The 14,419-nt window shown below is 42.8% G+C and overlaps 1 pseudogene; it reads right to left on the bottom strand.

Annotated features, from left to right (window-relative positions):
* Positions 1–5,242: 5,242 nt before the first annotated feature.
* Positions 5,243–9,615, bottom strand: LOC123114205 (uncharacterized; annotated as a pseudogene).
* Positions 9,616–14,419: the final 4,804 nt, after the last annotated feature.

Raw genomic sequence — 14,419 nt, 5'->3', positions numbered from 1 at the left:
TCTCAATTGTCGGTTTGACTGATGAGTTGGCATCCAGTCCATCCAGTCCACAGGAGCTAGCTATTCTTAGAGTACTACCTTCCTTCATGGCACTCATCTTGTTATTATGTTGCCATTGACAGTGCAAGCGGACTATACATGATGTTGCCACAATTGTCCCGGCCCGGTTTCTCCATGAACCATCGACATTTCAGGAGGAGTCATGTTGTAGATTCGAATACATCTCCATCTGATCTAGTAATATACTAGTTTTCAATTCATTAAAAAATCATAATAACTACACTTTCAGTGGATCGACCCATTTTTATTCGGGAAGTGTACAATGAAAATGTGGTTGGAACAAAATATATATACTCACTTTTGACTTACATGCAAAATAACGTTGGCACATGCCCAAGAAACAATATGACGTGACTCCCCGATCAAGTTTCATCTCCTTTCAGCTGTCACGCCGGCACAAAAGTAAGAGAGGTCTGTCATGCGTACCGTGATCAACCAAGCTCAGCAAAGTGTTCCACCTGATGATCCATCCTGGCTCTCACTTAGGAAGAACAAATGTACTCTAGTTAATAATGTGCTAAATCAATTTGTCACAACTAGCACTTACCAAGAGCTAAAAGGTGGCATGGATCCGGATTATCTACACACTAGCTAGAGAGGGAGAAAAACACCAACATTAATTAAAACCCTAACCTACCTACACACTAGCTGGAGAGGGAGATCAACACCAACATTAGTTAAAACCCTAACCTACCTACACACTAGCTAGAGAGGGATCACTCTTCTCCCGTCCGTCGCCAAAGCATATGACTCGAGCGGAAGGGGGCTCCTGAGTTCACCACCGGCAGAAAGAGGTGGGGATGTTCTGATTTGTATCGTTGTTGAAGAACCCATATGGTTGGAATACCATCTTCTCTCGTAATATTCAGTTTTCTGTTTATTCCAATACCAGATCATAACTTTCAGTGTAACCATCTTTATTAGGAAAGTATAAATTAGAACATGTGGTTGGAACAAGAGCAATTAATATCTTAATCTAAGTGATTCCACTTCTTGAAAGCTGTCCGGATCGGGTTAGGCATGCATGTTTGAAACATTTTACAGTACAAAATTAGATCTATCACCCAAGGATGACATGTATGTGTTGCTTTTAGCATTTTCTCCTCTTCACCGCATTATTATATTCAGGTGTTGTCACCGAGCATGCATTGTTTTGAAACCCATGCATGCATGCTTCAAACCCTAGACCTTCACCCTATACGTACGTGTGCACCCATATATATGTGTGTGTGTGCACTTCCCTTCTGCCTTACATGCAAAAAACGTTGGCACACGGTGTGGCACATGCAACGCACGGCCTGCACCCAACACACGCCCGAGAAGCAGTATGACGTGACGGACCAGAAAAATAACGTACCGAACCATGACAAAAAAGGTTAATCAATTTTCATGTCCTTTCGATCACGACATCATAAAGTAACAGAGCTCGATCATACGTATCACGAACAACCAAACTCTGCAAGCGTACCAGCCGATGATCCATCCTACCTGAGACTTACGGAGAACAAATGTACTGTAATTAATAATGTGTTAAATCAATTTCTCCCAACTAGCACTTGGGAAGAACTAAAAGGTGGCATGGACCTGAATTATGTACTCCTAGAGATGGATCAACGCCGCCATTAATTAAAACCCTAACCTACCTACACACTCGAGAAGGGTCACTCTCCTCCCGTCCGTCGCCAAAGCATGACTCCAGCGGAAGGGGGCTCCCTGGGTTCGCCCCTGGCAGAAGAAAGAGGTGGGGAACCAAACCAAGTGTATCCCAACCATATGGGTTCCAACAACCTACACACTCGAGAGTGAGAGCTGACTCGTGTATTATGTTTTGTTCTATATGGTTGTTGAAGAATCCATGTGGTTCAAATACCATCTTCTCTTGTAATAGTATTTTTTTTATTCCAATAACATATCATAACTTTTAGTTTAACCATTTTTATTATGGAAGTATGAATTAGAACCTGTGGTTGGAACAAAAAAATCAATATCTTAATATCTAAGTGATGTCCACTTCTTGAAAGTTGTCCGGATTAGGCATTCATGTTTTGAAACATTTTACAAAATAAGACCTATCACCCACCGAAAGCATGATGTGTTGCTTTTGGCATTTTCTCATTTTCCTTGTATGCATGCTTCAAACACATGTGCATGCTTCAAACGCTAAACCTTCAGCCTAAGTACTAAGTACTGCATATGCGTGCACGTGTGCGCCCTTCACATCTGCCTTATATGCCCAAAAAAAAACGTCGGCACACGACATGGCACATGCAGCGCGTGGCCTGCGCCCAATACACGCCCGAGAAAGAATATGATATGACGTACCAGAGAAATAACATACCGAACGATGGCAAAACAGCCGATCAAATTCCATCTCCTTGCAATCACGAGGTCATAAAGTAAGAGAGAGCTCGATCATACGTACCGCGATCAACCAATCTCTCTCTCTCTCTCTCTCTCTCTCTCTCTCTCTCTCTCTCTCTCTCTCTCTCTCTCTCTCTCTCTCTCTCTCTCTCTCTCTCTCTCTCTCTCTCTCTCTCTCTCTCTCTCTCTCTCTCTCTCTCTCTCTCTCTCTCTCTCTCTCTCTCTCTCTCTCTCTCTCTCTCTCTCTCTCTCTCTCTCTCTCTCTCTCTCTCTCTCTCAAACCTAGCCATCTTACATAGTACTCCCTCCGTCCGGAAATACTTGTCATCAAAATGGATAAAGGGGGATGTATATAGATGTATTTTAGTTCTAGATACATCTCTTTTTATCCATTTTGATGACAAGTATTTTCGAACAGACGGAGTAGACATGATGCAAAAATATGACCATGCGGCAGCTCCACGACAAATTGTACACAATGTCACAAAATATGAAGGATGCCAAAAGAGGGTGCTGCAATTAATTCATGCATGCATGGGCATGCATGAGACAGCACGTCCTACGTACGTACGGCTGAAGTAGAACTGCTAGCACTCATATATATACACGTTTCATTAACATTTGGAAGGATTGTGTTCATATCACATGGAGTTGTTAAACGAAAAACGTGTATATATGGTGAGTTTTAAAAATGAGTATATTTATAAAAGAAGGTAGTAGCTACTCCCTCCATAAACTATATAAGGGCGTTTAAATTACTATTTTAGTGATCTAAACGCTCTTATATTAGTTTACATAGGGAGTACCATATAGTGAGATGTCGTAGGACTAGAGATAGGGCACCCGCTTAGGGAGGTGCGTGTATGCATGTTTGCTTCTCCCATTGTCAAAATATTTACCCACAACCCAGTACTATTGGTCTCTCATGGTGTCAAATTCTTTTACTTTGCCCTTTGCCTAGCTGAAAGTGGTTTTTGTCGATGGCTTTTGAGTCCAGCACCACCGACACGGAGGAGGATGAAGATCTATTGTACCCTATTTGGAGATCAATCTAATATAAGCAGAAGTAGGGATATTGCCCACGGCAAAGGGTTAAGCTGGGTTATACTCCTGTCTTGGTGACCTGTGATGATGTCTCACTGCCAAAGTAATCTCGTGCGGTTAACATATTGCTGAGAGGCATCGATCCAACCAAATTATCCTTAGCAGTTTTGTCGATGGATTAATGGTGTGCAGTTTTTTTTTTGCGAATAAATGGTGTGCAGTTTCACGCTCGTAGTGCAAAATAATCAGGGAAATGGGAGGGGCGGGAGGAAGTTTATCCGAATACTAAAGTAGTAAGAAGGAAAAACATTAAAAAATCCAAAAACTACATGGCAAATCGAATTTACTAGCCACAGAAATTGTATTTTTAAATACATTTTTAATCAGAACATACATTAAAAAGAGCAAATTTAGAAGAAACATGAAATTTAGAAAAATGATTGTGCCTTATAGAAGTTATTGAACAATCAAATAACTAAGACATGAAATATAAAGAGTGAAATATTTTTAGTTTGAACCATGCATTCCCATGGTTTCTTTTTTTTTGCGGGTGAGCATTCCCATGGTTCCAACCGAGTATTTCTCAATTTTAGGCATTTTAAAACATCCTAATAAAACATTAAAAAGTATCTTTTGTCTTCTCCATGTTTCTTTTTTTCCTTTTGGGCATAACCGTGGACGATATTACTACTTTTTGAATAGTTGGATTGCTTACCACATGAATCACATGGTGGTGGACGATATTACTACCTTCATTCATAAATATAAGATGTTTTGGATATTTCAGTATGAACTACATATGAATTAAAATGAGTGAACAAGCACACTAAAATGCGTCCATATACATCTGAATCGAATAAAAAGTGGCCATATTATATTTATGAACGAAGGGAGTAGCAATTACCAACTTTGTTAGGATCAATCTGGCATGAGTGTTGCCTACTCATAAGAAGAAATGAAGAATTCAAGTATTTACATTATGTTGGAGACATCCGGAAAAACCACATGGTGATTACAGCATCTCCAACGCTGACCCTCAAATTTCCTCCCGTGTCCATCCACAAACGGGGGAACCAGTCCACGAACACGAATGTGAGAGACACTCATCCAATGCTATCCGCATAATTTTCAAACAAGGTTTAAATAGACCGGACGAAATTCATGCAAACCGACAGAAATCGGGGGAGGTTTCAGTTCCTTCCACTTTGTCGCATGCTGATCCCTACAAAAAAATAGAAGAGATGCTTGGCTAGATGATAGACCGGGGGATTCTAATCCGAAGAAGGAAGTGAAAGCATGGACCAAGATGTGGAAGCACAATATTCCAGCCAAAGTTAAGGTGTTCACGTGGTGTTTGGCAAAAGTTTGTGGGCAATCTGGAAGGCTAAGAGAGATGTGCTATGAGAGGACAAATTCTAAAGTCCGTTTGCTACATGCGAGTTCATGCAGAAATTTATGAGGGGGCTGTAAGATGTTCAATCACCTTTTTTTTAGAAGAAGATGTTCAATCACCTATAAGCAGCCACTAGTGAGAACCTCGAGCCCATCCAGGTGGATTCCGCCTCCTACAGTTGCAGCTAAGGGTGACGTCGGTGATGCTATTTCAGTGGCAAACAACAGGTGCTACAGAAACGAGGAGTGCCAAGATTATATAATTGCTTGATATATGTATGTATAGGACTATATGTTCCTTGCTGAATGTTGTTGGACCAGGCATGGGGAAGGCTGCTAGAGAATTTACATGTTGCAAAACATGAAGAGGTCGGCCAGAAGTTTACTACTGCCCATGAGAGAAAGCAACCCGGCTATACACTGCAGACTGAAGCCGAAACCAAAACCAAAATCACATGAACCGTGCGAGTGAAGATATCAAAATTGATGAGGACATCAATACAATTGTTACACCCACAGCCCCTGCTGCTATACATACTGGACCAATTTAGCGATTGCTAAGGCGCAACGTCCTCGCACGTTCGTAGTCGGATCGTCAAAGTCGACTTCCACCAAAGCGAAATCCACCATCTCATCGAAAGACGGGACACCTTTGCCTCTATCAAAAATCCTACGGAACCTACTCTATTTCCCCTATGTTGTGCATCCTCTCTGTTCTTCAGAACCATATACTACTATCCACGTCGAATCTGAAAGACAGAAACCACAACAGTACAACACCGAAACCGTATGAGCCCTGCGAGTTAAGAAGCTAACAAATCCTACAGAACCTACTCAATCTTTCCCCTGTGCTGTCCATCATCTCTGTTCTTCAAAACCACACCACTATCCACATCGATCTGAAAGACAGGCCATCTGGCAAGAGCCTTATCAGTCCTCCTCCTCGTCGGGGCCCAGGAATGAGGCAAAGGACTTGTGAAGCGACTTGTGAAAACAATTGATGGATTTGTCACCCTGCAAGAGACACAAACACAGGGTTACTTGTCGAAGAGACAGAATTACATGGTACCGATACGCATCGAACTCTGTTAAAGCGATGTGGTTACAAGACAAGAAAGGCAGTTCAAGCAACGCTGTAGGGTGCCTGAACAGACCTGCTTCAACTTCTTCAGAGATTCGTCTGCATCTGCTAGCTTCTCTGAAAACTGTTTTCTCAAGATCAGAAATACTAGAAGTCCTCTCCTTCTTCCCTGTTAAACAGGTAGTAGTTCAATAAGAGCAATGAATCTTCGACACACAAGAACTGTTTATAAGACAAGTAACAGCACGGGTAAGTGGTGTAAGCATCTACTTGCTTTGCAGTTCATACTGAACTATCAATTTCTCCTTTTCAACCTCAAACTTTGAGAAAAGATCTGCAGAACACGACATCTGGATAAGTAAGTAGTCAACAACAGAGATGATCCATTATGTGGCAGGAAAACACAAATTCAGGTCTCATTATGCACAACTATATATGACCTGAAGATATTGGATCATCCTTTGAAACAAATAATAAATAAATAAATAAGCGTAATTAATAGCCAGTAGCACAATTATTCATAAACTGTGCACAAAGTTCAACCAGCTTTAAAGGTTAACAAGGACATGGTTTTCTTTGGATACTGTTTGGCAATATAGTTCTCCTACATGTGTCAGGGCAGATAATAAACACATTTGTTATACACAAATATGCTTATAATTCGACATGATGCAGCTATTGTTCTTCCAGGGTCAAAAGCTAGCACAAGAGCAGACTATGTTCTACACATATATATGTATTTATCGTAAAATGTAGAGCATATATATGCCATAGACTTATGATAATGTGGTAGCGATGCCCATTTGGCACACCTTTGAAATTTTGTGTGTGTGCAGCCTTGTCTAGGCAGAAGTGCAGAACTTGTCATGAGTGGCTTGAAACTTGGTGTACTCGGTCTTCAATGAACCTTCACACTGCATTGCGCTTAATTATTTGAAACAAATAATAAACAAATAATAAATAAATAATTAAAGCTGGTAAGCAAACTATAACAATATTATATAACTAGATGTACATCATTGTATCAATAGGAGTCCAAAACCTCTTTGGAAGCCTTCGTTAGAGCTTTAAGAACAGTCTGGCAATCAGTAACATTTGTCAGGATTTAGAGTACATTTCAATGAACATTGACAGTTTTTATTATCAATAACTAGCTTCTGTATGTGTTCATGTTGAAGCAATGAGTAAAAAGGAACATAACAAATCTTCACTATAAAAAGGATAGCAGAAATTTGTATTCCTACACACAGAAAATTAAGGCAAGTGAAACAGTTCGGTTATTCACCTTTCCTTCTCAAACTTTGTCTTGGTGTCCTGTACCATAGATTGAATCTCTGTTGCAACGCTGAAAGTTAGTAAAGTAAATTCTGCCAGCAGCTGAAAAGTGTGCAATAGATATAACTTGGGACCTTTGTCAGACAGGAAAGGCTCAAAGCATCGAGCCACTGAATATGCACACTGAGATGTCATCAATTCATCATATGAATCCATCCTTCATATCAGAATGGTCATGCATGCTATGCTTCCTATTAAGTTTATGATCAACTGCCACAGCATTATAGAGTGCCTAAAATGGCTCTTATAAATTTATGGTCTACTGGTGCAATACTACATACAAGACCAATATGGAAACCATGGTATGCTGCCCTGCTAATTTGGTGACCACAGATTTCCCAATGTTTAAATGCAACACGGCAGGTAGAAACAGTAACATGACTCCGAAGTCTTTGCAGGCTATGTGAGTAAGCCAGGACAAAAATGGGAAGATGGAAGCATATACTGTTCTAATTTGCCTTTTCCGTTGCGCTAAATTGTGTTAAAACCAATAAGTGCACGCAACACTCCCAAGTCCTATCGTTGCATTAATACGTAACCACTTACTCCAATCATCAGATGGGCACCCGAAAATTCACAAACAACATGACACTCATAAATCCTAGTTTTCATCCAATTACAGACTTCTTGAACCTAAATTCAGATACAGGCATACAGCAGGCTAAAAGCACTGATAACACTCATAACTCCAAACTCCTACCTTTGAAGGGAACAAATCTCCCATAAGTTTATGACCAACTGCCACAACATTGCTAAGTGCCTAAAATATCTCTTACAAGTTTATGATCTACTGGTGCGAAATTACATACAAGACCTAAACAGTCACAAACAACCTGACAACCATGGTATGCGATCCTGCTACTTTGGCGATGCGAACATAGATTTCCAATATATAAATGCAATACAGTAAACAGAAACACTAACATAACCCCAAGTCTTTGTAGGCTACCGTGAGAGTGAGCCAAGGACAAAATCGGAAGGTGGATGCATATATTCGATCAAAAAAACTAGCTATAGTTCCACAAAGAAGGAGGATAAATCGTCTTAAGCGAATCGGTGCATGCAGCACTTTCAAGTCATATCGTTGCATCTACCATACCCACTACAGTCATCATATGGGCACTCGAACATTCATAAGCAACATAAAACTCGTAAATCCTAATTCTCATCCAATTACAGACTTCTGGAACCTAAATTCAGGTACAGGCATACAGCAGGCTAGAAGCACTGATAGCACTCTTAATTCCAAAATCTTACCATTGAAGGGAACAAATCTCCCATAAGTTTATTATATCAACTGCCACAAGATTGCAAAGTGCCTAAAGTGTCGCTTGCAAGTCTATGATGTACTGGCATGAAATCACAAACAAGACCTAAGCAGTCACAAACAACCTGACCACACCGGTGTGCTGTCCTGCTACTTTGGTGATGCAAACATAGATTTCCAATATCTAAATGCAATGCAGTAAACAGAAACACTAACATGGCCCCCAAGTGTTTGCAGGCTATTGTGAGAGTGAGGCACGCACAAAATGGGGAGGTGGATGTGATGCATATATTCGATAAAAAAAAACTAGCTATGTTTCACTCTGAACAAGGTGGCTAAATCGTGTTAAACCAAATGGTGCGTGCAACACTTCTAAGCCCTGTCATCGCATTGGTACCTGCTACTCCAATCACAAACAACATTACACTGGTAATTCCTACTCCCTCTGTTCCTAAATGTAAGTCTTTGTAGAGATTTTACTAGGTGGACTACATACGGAGCAAAATGAATGAATCCACACATAAAATGCATCTATATACATTCGTATGTAGTTCATAACGGAATCTCTACAAGGACTTATATTTAGGAACGGAGGGAGTAGTTCACATGCAGTTACAGACTCCTGAAGCCTAAATTCAGATACAGTGCATACTTCAGGTTGAGATACAGTGCATACAGCAGGTTCGGATACTGGGCATGCAGAAGGTTCAGACTCAGGGCACGCAGCAGGTCCAGGACTTCAGATCCATTCGAGCAACGCCGCGAGCGGGACGCGCGGAGCGCAGAGCAGCGGCGCGAATAGCTGGGGAGGGAGGGAGGGGGAGGGCCGGAGGGGAGGGGAGGCACCTATCGAGCTCGATCTCGGGGTCGGAGTCGTCCATGTCGCGCCGCCTCTTGTCCGACCGGGGGCGCGTCGTCTGAGCCCTTGGCTCCGCCCCGCTTGCCGCCGCTCGCCTTCCCCTTCCCCGCCGCGGCGCCGCCGACATCGCTCGCCGGTGGTGGTGGAGCTGGTGGACGAGACCGCCACTTCTCTCGTTGTGTGGGGGAGAGGGCTTGGGCTTTGGATGTTGCTGGATCTCAGCCCAAATGTCCCACAAAATAACAGCCTTTCCCTTCCTAATATTGGGCAACAGATCATTTGTGCTCTATTTTGCTCAAAAAAAATTATCATTTGTGCTCTATAAAAAATGTGATCTATAATAATGTAAAAAGAGTGCTATCTAATTCTAGAAGCCTAAAAAAAATTAATTCTAGAAAGTCACTGAATTATATGTAATTTATGATGTCTTTAGAAATGAGTACTTGTACTTTCATGCCACGTGGTCATTGTCGCCAACTATTTTGACCGCAATTTGTAGGCAATGTACTCTATCTTTGCAACTTGATGTGCATACAATGTCCATCGAAACATGGTTAAGGCCACTAATACCGCATTTTTTAAGCAACACCTTGAGGTCATGATCATTGACGAGATGAACATTGAGAATAAGCCGCGAGTAGGAGCAGAATATAACCATGGTAGGCATAGGGGCTAGGAGGCGGCGGCGTACGGTACCCAAGAGACCTAGAAGGATGGTCTAGAATAAAGAGGAAACTAGTTGAGACTCGTCGACTACTTTTCAAAAGTGCTCTTTTCATCCAAGATCACATGCACTCGGGTGGATAGGAAGATCAGGAAAAGATGGTAAGCATTGGTGAATGTTTCATCTGCATGCATCTTTTTGTGATGGAATAGCATTCGTGGAGGTATGAGAAGGAACAAAATTGTTGCTCTAAAATGCTTCCAAAAATAGTCCTCCACTTATTTATTTATTTTTTAGGGTTGTCCTTCACTTATTTGGGTCACCCTTTCCCTTCACTCTCTCTTTCCAATAGTGTTATGAGATTGTCGGTCCAATAACGTATGGGCTACTAGCTCCACTTCCTCCTCTTGTTTTCTTTCTTGGGTCGAATTGAACAAGAATTCCATAGTGAGCTGTTCTATGGAAACTTCTGTTAAATTGTTAGAAAGTGTGTTTCCACGTGTGAAATTAGAACTTATTGCCATTTTTTGCCGAAAACTTTTGCGCAAGTGAACAAACTAATAAGTAACGTGAAAAAAATATGACACTACAACTAGCATCGTGCATACATACATGTGGACATCTTATTGAACAAGGTGAATAATATTTATACCCGTAAAAAAAAGGTGAATAATATTTATTAAGTTGGTGAACAAAAAATAAGTAACATATGCATTAACATTTTAGTGCTCGAGGAAATAAACAAATTTTGTAAGTGGATAAAAATCTGGGTTACATGAGCATCTAGTGTACTAGAATTCTTCGAATTGGTATGGCCAAGTGGGCGTCAATCTGTTTGGTGTCATGGTGCTAAAAACTCCATTTGTGGACAAAAAGGAAAAACTCGCCGCTTCGCTACTGCAAGATGATTATTTATTTTTTACGCAGTACAACAGAAGATATTAATCTGCCACATCCAGCGGACATTTTTTTACTGCAATTGACAATTGAAGGGGTAGCCACGTACCAAGGAAAAAAAACAGACTCTCTAACAAGCTGGCTAGGATCTTCAGGAGAGAAAAATCCTGAATGATTCCAAGAGAATCTACAACGGGTTCAAACAGCTAACTACGTCGCTAACTAAATTCGTAGAATTATTAGTGAATCTAAGAACAATTTATTGCATGGTCAAGTAAACATTATCTCTATTTACAGATCAATGCGCCGGCACTCCTGGTATGCAGCCGAAGGCTCTGGCGACGAAGGCCAAGCAAGGGCAGACGAACTTCTTCACAAACCTATGCATGGCGACGATAGTGCCGGTGGGCGACGCGCGTGTACATACGCGAAGCCGTCGTCACGGCCCCCGACTCCGACTAGCGGACATTGCCCTCCCGGAACGCCTCGAAGAGGACCATGTCCTCGAAGCTCACGTAGCCGAGATCGCCCGGCGCGGCGACGCCCCTCAAAGCAGACCTCGGCTTTGTCGCTGCCGGCGCACTGCATGCGGGCCAACACGCACGTCTTTGTGGGAGCGCGTCCGCAGCAGGCCATTGTTGTTGTTGTTGTTGGGGAACGAGCCGTCGCTGCTGCTGCCTTGCGCGCACGAGTGTGACGCGTAGTTTCAGAGAACTTGTTCATTATGGTGCTCACTAATTGTTGTACATTCACACCAAACCTTCTTTGGTGGTTTTCGCAACAAAAAAAACTTTCTGGTGGCGACAAGTGGTCGACTGCATATGTGCGACACTTGTCACAACCTGAAATTTTGGGCTTTTTCATAGGTTCATTTTTTCAAAATGTTTCATCTCTTAAACCATGTGTCCAAATCACGAACCGCTCTCACTGTTGGGTTTTTCACATCGAGATCTTCAAAACTAGATCTCATGGTAGTAGGTATAGACGAGTGTTTTCTCTCTCGAAAAAATCTATAAAAACTGGAAACAGGAAAAAACCGGTAACAAAAAAATTGAAACCAAAAAACCCGAACACACAATTGCGCTTTTCACTTTTTGCGAAGAGCACTCGTGCTTTCACTTTTGGGGAATCAAAGATGCGCTTTTCACTTTTTGAAAAGCACAGTTGTGCTTCATCGTGAAGTACACATGTGCTTTTTCATATAGTGTGCTTGACGCGAGAAAAACTTATAATTATTTTTTCAGGGAAACTTAGGAAAAACCAAGCAAATCCAAAACCCTGAAAAAATCGGGTAAAACCTAAAAATGCGTGCAGAAGAAAAAGTGTGATCCCGCGAGAGCGCCCAACACATGACATGCGCCAGCGCTGAGACGCTCCCCATGATGCCAGCTAGGAATCCCCCCAAGGGGAACTTGTCAATTAGTTGACCTTTGTTTTATTGAAAATCTGTAAAGATTTGGATTTGATACAACTACTTGTGCAAGCATTTTATGATTAAGAATCAATTTCTTCCTATACATGGTTGTGTATTAATTTCTATAACTAGTGAGTACTTTATATACCTGAGTTGTTGCGTTTATCCAAGTGATATTTTGGATTGCTGATTTGGAGGATTGGGGGACCACCCCCACTGAAATTGGGGAGGAGGGGGGGTGGAAGGTTATGTAACGTAAACCTTCGTAGGTGTAGGATTATCGATCCCTTCACTCCCTCTTTTCGACAGTGTTATGTGATTGTCGGCCCAATAACGCACGGGGCTACTGCTTCCACTTCTTCTTTTCTCTCTTGGTCGAATTGAACAATAATGCCATAAATATGAATTGTTCTATGAAAACTTTTGTTAAATGGTTAGAAAGTGCGTTTTCATGCGTGAAATTATAACTTATTACTACCTTCGATCTACAATAAGTGTCGCGGTTTCAAACTAATCCCAATTTAAAACCGCAACACTTATTTTGGATCCGAGGAGTGCCATCTTTTTTTGCCAGAAACTTTTGTGTAAGTGAACAAACTAATAAGTAATGTGAAAAAATGCTACTAGAACTAGCATCGTGCATACATATGGACATTTTACTGAACAATGTGAATAGTATTTAAAAGTTGGTGAACAAAAAGTAATTAAGTAGCCTATGTATTACTAACATTTTAGTGCTTTAGGAAAACAAATTTTATAAGTGGATAAAAAACTAGGTTACATGAACCCTATTTTAGAATTCTTCAGATTGGTGTGACGTCGAGGTGAAGTTAACAAGCAACTGGGCGACAATCTGTTTGGTGTCTTGGTGCTAAAAAAACTCCATTTGTGGACAAAAAACTCGGCGCTGCGCTACAGCAGGAGAAATATTCTTTTTTGCGCAGCGCAGCAAGAGATATTAACCTGCCACATTCAACAGGCATTTTTTCTTCAATTAACGATTGATATGAAAGAGGTAGCGACGTACCAAAAATTCAAAAAAAAAAACAGACTCTCTAACAAGCTAGTTGGCTGGGATCTTCACGGAGAGAAAAATCCTGAATGATCCCACGAGAATCTACAACTAACTGCGTCGCTAACTAAATTCAGAGAATTATTAGTCCATCTAAGAACAGTCTACTCATTGCATGATCAAATAAACATAACTATCTCTAGTTTACAGATCAATGCGCCGGCACGCCTGGCACGCAGCCGAAGGCTCTGGCGACGAAGGCCAAGCAAGGGCAGACGAACTTCTTCACGAACCTATGCATGGCGCCGCCGCGGCGCGTCCCGAGCGGCCCCGGGGACCGCCGACGATAGCGCCGGTGGGCGACGCGCGTGTACATCCGCGACGCCGTCGTCACGGCCCCGGCCTCCGACGAGCGGACGTTGCCCTCCCGGAACGCCTCGAAGAGGACCATGTCCTCGAAGCTGACGTAGCCGAGATCGCCGGCGCGGCGCCGCCCCTCGAAGCAGACCTCGGCCTCGTCACCGCCGGCGCACTGCGTGCGGCCGACCCGCACGTCTTCGTGGGAGCGCGTCCGCAGCAGGCCATTGTTGTTGTTGTTGTTGTTGGGGAAGGAGCCGTCGCTGCTGCTGCCCTGCGCGCAGGAGAGGAGGTCGCCGGCGTTGTCGTGGTGGTGGTGGGCGAGGAGAGGCTGGGAGCGGGAGTGGGAGATCGGCATCGGAGCGCGTGAGGCGGCGGTGCTAGGAGGAGGCGGCGGCGGCGGCGAGAATGAGGACTGTGAACTGTGATCTAAGTTGGTCTAGAATCAAGGGAAGTGGTTAAGATCAATGGGCTGCAGCGCTGGGCAGGTGGATATTCCCCCACGGGACGCGCGGGCGCTGACCGCGCACGCGTCGCAGGCTGACTAGCCGGCCCCACATCGGGTGGGCCCGGTAAGTGGGCCCGTCCCCTCTCCTTCCCGCCACGCATCGCCCCTGGCCACGGCAGAAACAATCCCAGGTCGCCGACGCGCTGGGCCCCGGACGTCAGTGGCTGA

The sequence above is a fragment of the Triticum aestivum genome, chromosome 5B, assembly GCF_018294505.1.
Source record: "Triticum aestivum cultivar Chinese Spring chromosome 5B, IWGSC CS RefSeq v2.1, whole genome shotgun sequence".
In the NCBI taxonomy this organism is placed as follows: Eukaryota; Viridiplantae; Streptophyta; class Magnoliopsida; order Poales; family Poaceae; genus Triticum; species Triticum aestivum.
Note: the sequence above shows the minus strand (reverse complement) of the source record. Positions and strands in the feature narration are given on the sequence as shown.